Source organism: Pagrus major, chromosome 24 (genome assembly GCF_040436345.1).
Source record: "Pagrus major chromosome 24, Pma_NU_1.0".
Classification (NCBI taxonomy): Eukaryota; Metazoa; Chordata; class Actinopteri; order Spariformes; family Sparidae; genus Pagrus; species Pagrus major.
Window position 1 is genome coordinate 7,367,486 of NC_133238.1, and position 12,612 is coordinate 7,380,097.

Genomic DNA, 12,612 nt, shown 5'->3' on the forward strand with positions numbered 1-12,612 from the left:
TGAGTGTTTGTGTGTGTGTGAGAAAAAGAGAGAGAAAGTGTCTGTGTGTGTGTGAACATAATTAGCTGACTTCTCTCTGATCCTTAATGCATTATTGAATATTTCAAAGGCGTCTCAATCCTTTGGGCTAAGTGACTGCCAAGTTGGGATCACAGGGCGGGTTCGGCTGTGATGAAGGGCGGTTCAGCCATTAAGGAGTCTGGGCCGAGCTGCTGGCCTTCTGCGAACCTGGATCTCATGAATAATATAAATTCCCTTACTGTATTTGGAAGCACTCCGGACTGTAGAGAAGGGGGGGATGATGACACCACATTGATTTTTTGTCGCGCAATTTCAGGGAACAAGTAAATTCAATTTTAGTGGTGAATAATGGCTCGCAGAAAATAGGCGATTTATTGCAATTACTCCTGATGAAGAACAACAGTCAGGGTCTCGTTTGGTTGCCTCTGAACTCCACGCACTGCAACCTTGACAAGACTATAGCTTTGTTGTCATGGTAATATGCCATTTCTCTTGACATTTCCAAGATTTTTCATCTCTCACAATTACTGTGAGTCTAATTTCTCTTCTGAAATGCCACCGTTCATTATTGGATTCACTCTGCTGCAGGACGAGATCTTAACGTAAGACCGTTAAGGCAAATCCTAATTCTGTTGGGCTGAATAATGATGATGTAATTCAATATTGTCTTAAATTCCTCTCATTATTCCTGTGATCTACTGTGGGGACATCGATTTGAAAAAAGCAGTGACAACTCCGAGCAAAGGATTCATACTACACTATATACTAATTATGAAACTGAGGTCGTTCCTTAATAAAAGTCTGCTTTTACAGACTAGAACACATATTTCTGAGACGATGAGTAATGTATGTTTTTCCGAAAATCTACACGCTGTGTTTGGGTAATAAGCTCACAAAAATGGAGCATCTATCATCGGTATATTTTATGGATCTACGTGTTAGGGTTGTAGCGTTAAACATGACCTTCTCTGTTCAGAAAACCAGTGGTGGAAAGTAGGCTGTATTCAGTAAAGGTCTGGTGTGTAGGATTTAGTGGCTTCTCGTAGTGAGGTTGCAGATTGGGACAAACTAAATACCCCTCGTCTCACCATCTCCTATGGTTTTTCCCACTAAAAATGCAAAAAAAAAAAAAAGAATGGCATTCTCAAGAGCCAGTGTTTGGTTTGTCTGTTCTGGGCTACTGTACAACATGGTGGACTCTGCAGCACACTGGTGTGCCCTGAGGCAAGTCAAGGTGTGCCGTGTGATTTTGTAACAACCATACTTTATTACTGTAATATACAACTACATAACAAGAAACAAATGAGTTTTTAATTTACTTCATCAGTACTCTGTACACATTAAAGGTCCTATTTGTAAGAAAAATTAGTTTTTGAGTCTCATTGTTAATAACTGATGCTATCAGATGGCGGCCAACCCAATCTACAATCGAAATCCAAGTTTTTGATGAGTTGGGAAAACCAAAGCATCAGCATTTGATAGACTCATTAATCAACTTTTTAATTTCCCAATACAAGGCAAATTCTATACCCTAAAAAATAAGTGAAAATTTTAATTTGGCATTAGTAGTTAAAAATAAACATGTATGGGTAATTAGATCACACGTTCTATATGAATACAGGTCTGCCATGAGATTTTAGCTTGCCCTTTGCTGTATCTTGGGCTCAAAAAGTTTGAAAACCACTGTTCTGAGGTCACAAAAACACAGTAATCCTTAGTTTCAGGTGATTATACACAAATGAAAACATAAATATGAATATATATTCCATCTCTGCCAATAGATCCTCTGAAGTCCTATACACTGGACCTTCAAAACAAAGAGGTCACTCATGATGAACTCAGTTTTTGTTGCCAGGAACAAAACATGGAAAAGGCCTAAAAGAAGACCGTACATGTTGCTGTTGATAAGTTTCACTCTGTCAAATTCACAAGGTGAATATGTGCAGGTTTTATTACAATTTCAGGAAAAGGGTACATTGCCTGAGTATTTCCATTTCATGATATTTAATAAATGAGAGTGACAGTTGATTCTTGGTCTTGAAAATATACTATAGTTGGATACTTCCTTGACTTATCCTCGCTATGAGGTTGACCCCACCAACTTCTCAGAAAGCTACAGGTTGTTTGTGTATTGATTACACAAACAGCATATATCATGTTAATGTTTGAACTTTAGAAGTGCTTGGCGGGGTATTTTGTTAGCTTTGGACAGAGCCAGGCTAACAGGCCGTAATTCCCAAAATGTCAAACTAGTCCTTTAACTCAAAGTTCAGTCTCTAGCTTTTTCCGGTACTTAAAACCCACATCTCACAAGCTGATAATTCTTATGTTCTCTTTCTTTCAAGGTCCAGAATCAGGGGGATTTAGGTCGATCTATTGAAATGAAAGAAATAATGGAATACAATATTTATAATTATGTTTTTGTTAGTGTATGATCGCCTGAAACTAAGAATCGTTGTGTTTAACTTCAGTAAAAGACTTGAATTCTTCTTTGATGACTGTAAAACACAAATATTGACTGAACATGCGTAAATGTGAGCAACAAATGAATAATTAAACAGCACAGAGAGGAAGTGAGTCAAATGTTTCAGGTCCTTTATGAATTGACGCACGTATGATTCAGTCTGGATGGTTCACTATCTTCCTTTATGCTGAAATGGATCCTGGAGGAATGGATGATGCGCTATGAACAAATAGCCGCAGCAGATGATTTATGGTGATGCATAACTAGTCTTTTCTCAGTGGACAAATGAGTCTGCCTCAAAATGGATCCTCTCAGCCTTTCCGAATAAGCTCTCCCGGTGCAGTGTGCTCGCATTTGGGGATCAGTTTGTTTAATGACAGCGGGACCATCTTCAATCCATCATTACTTAGGCCTTGTGATTAGTAAAATGCTCATCAAAGTCATAGAGGGAATAAAATGCCCAGGTGGTCTCCGTACAATCAATCAAATTGACTAAAACACAATGGAAGTGTGCACTCATACACACACACACTCACACACTCTCTCTGCTGAGCTTTGTGTCGGCCATAAGCTCTTTCCATTAAACCTGCGCTGCATTAAGCATTTGGGTTAAAAGCTTTCATAATCAGGTGTGTTCTCATTTAGTGTACAGAGATTTTCAAGATCAATACTGTCCTTGACGTGAGAGCTTTGCCCACTGTGTGTAGGTGTGTGTGGGTGTATGTGTGTATATGCAGAAGGACCTCAGAGCTTTGGCCCTGGTGTGTTTCTGTCTATGTGTTCACGTATTTGCCTGTCTGTGTGTCTGTTTACTGTCTTCTGTCTGCGGGGGCAAACTGTTTCCCACCGTGATCTCTTCATTCCGTGTTTGAGAGGAACTAACAGTGGTGCTCTGTAGATACTGCGGTTGTTTTTCTGCCTGACGCCCCCTCAGTTGATCCCGAGGTCCACTCTACAGACTGCTACTGCAACAAATGTAGAGTCGAAACCCATTAATGAGCACGACACACACACACGGACATCTGCTTTGGTTCGTTTCTCTTTGCTCGTGTGTGGATGTCTGAAATGCATTCTGTGCTCGGATGTGTACGTTTCTCTTTTTCCATCTCAACAAGAGATATAAGCTTGGTATTCAGTCTTAAAGGTGCATTTTCTCATACTTTTCCATTTAGGCGAGACAGTTGTATTTGTTTCCTATGCAAATCAACCTGTTTTAAGAGTTTTTATGAATCCAGTGATGTTGACTTTACAGGAGAAAAAGGAGTTTGTCTGCCCTTCAAAATAATGCCACCTGTTCCCAGGCAAACATTTTTAAAAAATTATATCCTCAATAAGCATGCCGTTCGTACTCAAAGCAGTCTGTTTTTGGCTAAATTGCTCTGTTTTGTATTTACCACGGAGGGAACAACGATGCAAATGTTTCAACCCTACGCCTACTTCAGTGTATCAGCCTCGAACTTTGTTTCAAACAAGTCAAATAAAGAAAATGTCTTGTTAAAGTGATATTTTTTTGCAGCTTGTACTGTGTGTGTGTGTTTTTATAAGTGCGAGCCCAGTGTGTGCTTGCAGCGTGTGGGCGTTCAGGGACTTTTAGAGAAGTATGCCGGCAGCAGCGTTTTTACAAATGCCTCCTCTGCATTGAGATCAATACGTTAGGCCTTGGGGGGATGAGCTTGACCTATGTGAGCAGTTTTTCATAATCACTTACGTTTTAAAAATACTGTTTTCCCCACAGAGGTGCAGCCTTGGATTGGTTCTATTTCACTTTTTCCACTTGCTATATTCAGATGAAAAAACACGCCATGTGGACGGAAAAAAGAAATGAGTAATGCTCTGACATTTTTCAATTAAAATGCTGAAAAGAGCATGAGCAGGCCGAAATAACTTAATAAGACATTTCCTGGTTATCTTGAAGACCTCTGTTGGTCTGCTGGTCTGCCTGTTTAGTAAACATGAACTTGAAATTATCACCAGTGTGATATGTGACAAATGTCACATGATGAATTATGCTGTGACTGACACAAGGCAGTCACATACGTCAGCATGTCTGACCCCACATTAATTCTGTCTTTGAATTTCCACATGATAGATATTAAATGGATCCAATACGTTTCTGTGCTTTGAACAAGGGTTGTTTTCTTTATGAAGTATTACAGTTAACATCAATCCATTGTCGACTGATAACGTCTTCAACCATGACACTGTCAGCGGCCTGTGTCCTGACAAACTGTGATGCCTTCATTCCCAGTAGCATTCCACCGAAGCAGGCCTTGGCCCTGACAGAGCAGTCTGTGATGGCTATGTTCATTGTTCATGTGCTCAATAGGCAGCACATGGCGTGGGCAGCAGTCAGTGGGGCTAAATTTGTGCCTCTCTGCTCATTCCGGGGATATTTGTGACTTGCTCCTTGTTGACTCGTTGCGCTTCTTGCTGACAACGGGTCTCTGTGTGTCACAGACTGCTAAATCCAGCCAGCTGTATGCAATTAGGCTGCAAAATGCACGGGATGTGCATGCTCCTCTGCAGAGCATCAGGTGGTGACGATGTGCTGATTTACAGTCTCTGCTTAGCTTGCTGGCATTTTTGCTGTTAGACTTCTTTTGACAGGTTTGAAATAGCAATAACAGCATAATAACTCAGTACTTCACCATACTGTAAATCTATATCATGATGGTTATAAGAATTAAGAAATAACCTTTGAACATGGTTAATTCAGGTATGTGACAATATAATTATTTGATTATATTAGTCGATTAATCTTGTATCAATAGATCTTAATAAGTAAAATAAATAAATGTCCAATATTGATGTAGGAAATCATGGTTTAGAGGAGGTTACTGTGTATTATAGTCTAATTAAAGTGCAAGAACTTAATACAGTATATCAGAATATAATACAATAGGCTTTGTCAAATGTGTTTAATGTTTTCATGTTGTCGATGGCAGGCCATTTTGACAGACAGACAGACAGACACTCAGTCACTGGTTCATAAATCACACACATCTTTCCCCCCAGGGAGATTCACTGTTGTTTCCTAGGTAACAAGCACCCCCCTCCCTTTACCCTTGGTTCCTCTGGACTGTACCATCCTCACTGTAGGGTGGGAATTGTGTTGTTTATCGAATAGAAGTACATTTACCTGTTTAAATTCAACAAAATATGCCCTTGCATTATAATTACATACCATATGTCGTTTAGTTGCAGCTTATTCAATCGGAAATAGTTGATAATACATGCGTTATTAATGTTTATACCATAGCACCAACCCCCCCACCGAAGCACAGTCAACATTTCATCGAACTGTCAAAATCGCTTGTTGCTTCCTACCTTAGCCTTAAAAGTAGTTAGCGAGCTAGCGCGTAGCGGCTGATAGCTTGCCTCTGCCTTTCACTGAAATACACTTCGAAAGCGGAAAAGTTTGCTGCCATAAGGAAACAGCGAGAAGTCTCGGCCGAAGAGCCTTTTTGCCGTCCTGTTCCCGAACATTGGGTCCCGGTCCAACCTAAATAGCGCTCTTGAGAAGCGGCGGTGGCGGCTGAAGTGCAGCTGGATGCGACAGGTTCGTCATCAGGTAAGCTGCAGGTAGTTAGCTTAGCAGCTAGCACCATTTGGTTCTGACGTTTCTGTACACACTTGTTACGGCGTTATGGTGAGTATAGCGGCTCTTTGGACAGTAGAGGTGGCTAAAATGGTTCTAATGATGCTACCCCAGTATCATAAACGTTACGCACTGGTGTCTGGATTGCTATGCTAGCTCATGAAAATTGCTCAGATAGCTAATGAAAACAAGTGAAAGCAGCTCCATAGAAGGAAAAGATTTAATCGGCATGCATTACGTCCTAGTGGTCCCTGTGTGTAATCCTTTCTGGCATATGCTGTGTGTTATTGGTGAAGTACCCAGTGACCATAACTAGGGAATAGATTTGATAATAACTCATGTATTACTGATTCCTTAAATGACAGTCGCCACTATTAAGCAATGACGTTGTCATCCCTGTCACAATTTGGAGCCATATTCCAGTGTACAGCCAACTAACTTTTGTATGTTGTTAGTTCCAAATGCAAATGTGGAAACACAATAAATGTAATGGCACGTTGATTAATGGATTGTTAAGTTTAATTACTGTGTACAAGAAAATATAAAGCAGTTGTAATGAGACATAAGTGGAGGCTTATTATAATCTACTGCAGGTTGGCTGTGCAAGAGCTATTACACCTGGGTAAGGTTAATAAGTTGTGATCAGGCTAGCTGCTAGGTCATGTACAGTAATTGGTCACTATGAAAATGGCATCTTAGAACAGAATTGCACCATTGAAAGCGCAGTGAAGACATTAAACTTCAAATGAGTGATTGGTTTAACAATGTAAAGCGGTCTTTGGCTTGCCATTTGTATGGAACATTATATCGGAATATATTGTGTTAGTTATCTTTATTACAGCAATGGTACACTTGAGTAAGACAAAGCAATCTACCACCTTTATTATTGTTAGGAAATCAGTTTTATGTAATCAGCGTAGGGCTACAACGAAAGATTATTTCCATTGTCCATTAATCTGTTGATTATTTTCTCGATTAATTGATCAGTTGTTTGGTCTATAAAATATTTCAGTTTCTCTGTGACAGAGCAGTAAAGAACCCAGAACATATTCACATTGAAAAAGTTTGACTTTCATTATTAAGAAAGTACACAAACCGATTAATTGGTTATCAAAATAGTTGCCGATTGATTTAATAGTTGACAGCTAATCATTTAATTGATAAATTGTTGCAGCTGTAAATCAGATGTATGAAACATCGGGGAATAACGTCATATAGGATTAAGTTAATGTCAGATTAACAGATTACAGAAAATAGACAATGTTTGATCCCAAGCCAGTACGAATTTTAATGTAGTAAAATAAGTACTCCTCAATGCACAGCCTTGAACTTGCTCCAGAAACCACTGATTGACCATTTGCCAACGCCTCCATTAGGCAGTTGTTTATTCTCAATCATCATGTGGACTTGGTGTGTGACAAATTTACCAGAATGGCTTTCAAGCGGAAGGAAGCACAACTCTCTGCCGCTTGATATTTGATTACGGCTAATAATAGAAAAAGACAGCTGCCTTTTCATTGATCTGTCTTCGGTGCCCTATTTCGGAGTCCTGCTTTTTTTCCCTCCCTCTCTCTGTCGTGTTTAACCAGTTGTAATAACTCAGAGTGCAGTATTCTGTGCTGGAGAGTATTTTCAAACACAGGTTTAACACGCCAATCTTCATTTGCTGTAATGTCGCCATTGTTTTCAGAATTTTGTATCCGAAAATGAAGCCGCTTTGGGCCAAAGAATCTAGCTGTGTGCGAGCAAGCGAGCCAAGCCGTTTGGGGTCAAACAGGACAGGGATAATAAGAGGGGAGGGGATACCATGTGGGAAGGAAGTGGCTCAGCTTGTTTGTCTGCCAGGCTTTTGTTTGTTTTCCTGTCGGACAAATCTATTTAGGAGGTAGGCTATCTGAGGTCTGCCGGTGGAAATTAGCTACAAGCTGGGCTTGTTATACAGTTATTGACAGTTATTCAGTAATGTGGTTATTGAGAAGTCAGTTGCAGCCAAATGAGAAATTGATAAGCTTCATCTATCAGCAGTGTTGGAGTGGGCTGGCCTGTAGAAATGCTATTGTTCTAGATGTATCATAACATTTAGATTTTTTTTCTTCTGGTCATACCAGTCAAGATTCATCCTGCAGTAATACACACTTGTTTGCAGTCTCGGAGCATTCTTGCTTCTCAAAACTCTTGCATCTGTGTACACGATATAGCACAGTGAGATTACATTCACGGAAGGTGTAAGGTGACACTTCTGCTGTTTTCCCCCGCCTCCCTATTCATGCTTCATGTACAGGCAGGACATTTCTGTGTCTATTTTGATTACAGGTGCCCTGATGCCTAAGATGACGTCAGTATTCAGTCATTTGCTGAGGTAAACAATTTTTCATGCTAGAGAGATTAATCCCCCCAACCCCCATCTCCCCAAAACCATTTGACAAATCTATTGCCTGTGCAGCATCAGATTATATAGAGCTATTAAAGCATAATCAGACGGTAAATAGGCTTGTTTATCATGGAACTGTAAGGCATGTTTTGCCTCATTGGTGTCAACGAAACACCCAGGCTGCCGCGTCATTCACAACCTTTGTATGAGACAGAGGCAGAGAGAGAGAGACACAGAGACACACAGCGAGACAGACGGTACAGCTGTTCCATTGAATCTGGATCGAAAAGTCGTGAAGCTGGATCTCTGACTCATCAGTTCTGTGACGCTCCGGTTTCACGGCTCATATGATGCCAGCCAGCATGTCATCGGCTGGGTGGAGAGAGGGGAGAGGACGGGTGGGGGGAGGAGACAAACTAAGGTTTTTTCAAATCCCAGTCACCACCAGTCTTCTTTTTTTCTTTTTTCCAAGCAAATTCTGATGCAATAACAATAACAGAAATGTTCACTAGCATGCAATTTTCCAGTCCAGTAAACTATGGGATTAGATTGAAATAGAGCTTGAAAGATAGATTTGAGAAATGGGGAAAACACAGGTGAGGGATGGGGGAGATGAGAATGGGAGGAGAGGAGTGTCTGATGAGTTTAGAGGACGGATGCTGAGGGGAGGTAGAGGAGAGTCGGGAGGGGGAGTAGGTGCAGTGCTCTTGTTTCCTGGGGGGATGGTGTTAAATGTGATGATAGAACATGGACAAGGACAGGGCTGATCTTCATTATGCGAGTGCAGCAACTCTTTGAATAACAGTAATGCTTTGTTGTATGAAAAATAAATCTAGACTTTTATTTCTTGAGCTTGTTTCCTGTTAGAAAACAATTCAGTAGGTGCTGATTTGAATTTCAATATCAACAAGTCCACCAGAAGAAGGGTGGACAAAGAATAAATAATGTGATAGCTAGTTGAGCAGACTGTGAAATTGGGGAAATACCTTTTAAGATCAGCATGCAGAGGTTGTTACTGTAAGCACAGTTTTCGCCCCATCACTACTCTCTTCCAATCGAGAGGCACAGAAAGCTGTGATTCAGAGGAGCTGTCCTTCTATTGGCTGGAGCTGTTAAGGGGCAGGGCTTTGCCACAGGCTGGTGGGCAGGAAGGGGCTGGCTTTAGGGGTGTGTGTGGCGGAGGGGGGTGGCTGGAAGTGTTTCAGCCAGATAGTTGGAGTAGACACTCTTCTGCTTCCTGCCTGCCTGCCTGCCCGCCTCGCTCGCTTGCTCCGCGGCTGAGAGAGAGAGAAAGAGAGAGAGAGAGAGAGAGAGAGAGACATCGAGAGAGAATCCCTGTCTAGGCATGGACCTCCGGCTGCAGCAGTCGGCAGCTCGTGAGGAATGACAACAGTTCACATGGTCATTAACTCCAGCGGCTGAGGCTGAAGGGAGAGCTTCACTGTAGTGGCGTGTCACAGAAGCACCGGCTGCCTCCTGTGCTCGGGACAGCAGACAGACACAGCAGAACTACGGGACCCAGCGAAACGAGGTGGGAAAGAACCGTCATATTGGCTGGCTTTTTCTAGGATTTTTTTCAGGAGTTTGCTGCAGTGTGCTGCATACCAGTCTGGGTGGGGAGGGAGGAGAGGGAATGTTTTATCTGTGCAAGAGAAAGAGTGTGAGGCTAAAATCAAGGGAAGAAAACATAGAGTGTGTGGGATAAATGCACAGGAGCACTTGGAGCTTGCAGCCACGCAGTAACTACCCTTATTGCAGTTTCCAGCACTGTAATGGACTTTCTTTTTTGACTCCTGAGGGAGAAGCACTATTATCACAGCAGTTGACTTGCCCCTTCCTCAGTGCAAATGTCAGGAGCTTTTTTTTTGCCACATGGGCTTCATATTTTTCACTCTCCAGAGAAAAAGTTGTTGTGTTGTGTGGCATCTGCCCTGTCTCTGCTTGCTTTCTCGTAAAGTTTTTCCTTGGAACTCTTGGGTGTACAAATTTTCCAAATAACAAGGGCAAAGGCAACATTGGTTGTGATGTTTTGACACTCTTTATGTACGTGTGGACACAAATAGCTGATGGCCTGAATAGGCTGGAACTTCACAGTTCTAATAAGGCCCACATCATAATTAACCTTTTGAGTTAGACAGGGCATGGTTGACGTGTCCCTAGCATTCTGCTGTCTGTCTAGATTTAGCTGCGCGCGCTAGACGCTAGGCCCGGCGCGGTCAAGTAGTGGACATCATCGCCTGCATGGAAAAGGCCAGGGTGGTGTCATACGTCTGGCCGCGGATCAAGGGGAAGTGGGTGTTTTCTCAAAATGGAACATCAGTCCAGCCCTTCCTGTTGAGAAAATAATGGGATAAGTCTCAGACAAGCACCGAGTCCTTACTGCAAGACCCAGTCAGACAGAAATCCCCTTTCTCTGAATTGACTCTCATACAAATTGCACCTCAAGTTGGTATTAAAAGGATTTAGTGGTTGGTAGCTTTCTCAGACATCTTCTGCATGAGAGAGGGAGTCTGATTGCTCTATGGCACAAGGGTGAGTTTGCTGAATCATTCAGCTCTTATGTTTTCAAGTGCTGTAATTTGAAGGCTTAAGATTTCCATTCATTTGATGTGTTTCACTAAATATTTCAATGAACTAGAGCTTTAATCTAACCTAGTATTTTCTATCCTTGATTCTTGTGTTAGTTGAACTCATCAAAAATAGGTATAGTGCTTCTACAAATTTCACCTCAGACTTTTGGATTAAGTAAGCTCAGGTATCCTGTAAATCATCATGTTTATCTGAGCAGCGCTGTTCACCTCTAGCAGTCAACTATACTGTAATTAGCTGGTGACTTGCCTGTATCCTGTGGTTAAGCCTTAAACAAGTACATTCACTGAGTGCTGGGGTTGATATCATTCCTTGATGCTAACACTATCTCTAAACATGCTTATAAAACTTGCCAAATGATGGAAAAGGTGCATCAGCTGTTCGGCGTTATGAAACATGCCGCTGATAAGGTGAGGAAAGCCCAGTCCCATATCATGAGCGAGGCCATTCGGGTCACTGTGGTTTAGCTAAGGCTATTATGATATGGGGCACACCTATCTGCTGACACTGTGAAATGCTTCTTGTGTTGCCTCAGAACAGTAGCTTAGTCCTGGTATAGCCTCTGCTGAGCTCCCTCATTTGTCCTTAGCGCTAATGGTACTTGATAATATTCAACTCAAGGAGCTGTAGCTTATGCCAAAGACAATTTCATAAGCATCCATAGTATTAAATACGAATTAGGCTGCAGGGTATAGCCCTGCTCTGATCCGCTCTGGAAGATGCAAAGGAACATTTTGCAAGCCAACAAGCCGGTGATGTCATAAGCAAGGTTAGGTTTGTTAAGGACAGAGGACATTTTGATAAAACCTGTACTATGAGGCTCACTCATTTTCCATTACTCACTGGAGACTGAACATTTTCCTATTTCCCCTCTACAATGAGGCCCTCTCTCCACAGCCTTGAAAAACATTGATCACTTGTTCCTCTTGGCCATGCAAATGACCATAGAAGGGTGGTTTGCCAGCATAAAATGGTAATAAATGGAAATGCAGGCACTCAGGTACGCAGCTCTTGTGCTTGTCTCTCACAGTCATTTGTGTTTCTACTTCATTTCGCTGGCAACACCTGGCTGATGCCACAGTAAACGTTGTCACAAGGCTTACGACCAATGGAAAGCAGGTAGCTTATCGTCTCTGCTGAACAAATACAAGCAGCTAAGATAAACTGCAGCGCCCAGCCAGAGCGCACAGATACCAGACTAATGGGTTACATACGTGGTATTCAGAGGTCAAGCCAATGACTTTCACTCGAGACACCCCAGTCCCGCTGACTCTCATTCAATTAAGCAGACTGACCAAGATAATGCCCCAGCCAGCTGGCCTTAGTAAGCGTCAGTAATCCATAAAGTCTAGTACTGTGGTGCTTTTCTTCACATCTCTGTCCTGCTTTATCAGGTCACCCTGTCTGCCTGTCCACTGTTTGTACTGAGGACACAGAGGGAACAAAGCCTTCTTCAGGAACTCAGGAACTAAAGATAAACTGGACATACACTCCTGTGCACAATTTGGCTGTTTATGTTTGATTTAAAATGTTGTACTGTATAGCTGGGAACATTAAGGTTAGATGAAA

The 12,612-nt window shown here is 41.8% G+C and overlaps 1 protein-coding gene across 11 annotated transcripts in view; it reads left to right on the forward strand.

The window, feature by feature from the left end:
* The first annotated feature begins 5,855 nt into the window (after window positions 1-5,855).
* mbnl2 (muscleblind-like splicing regulator 2) overlaps window positions 5,856-12,612 on the forward strand; it is a 58,882-nt gene continuing 52,125 nt past the window's right edge. For all 11 annotated transcript variants that reach the window (XM_073495479.1, XM_073495483.1, XM_073495486.1 and 8 more), the window contains exon 1: window positions 5,856-6,056. The gene's annotated coding sequence lies outside the window, so the exon portion shown is untranslated. The remainder of the gene's footprint in view (window positions 6,057-12,612) is intronic.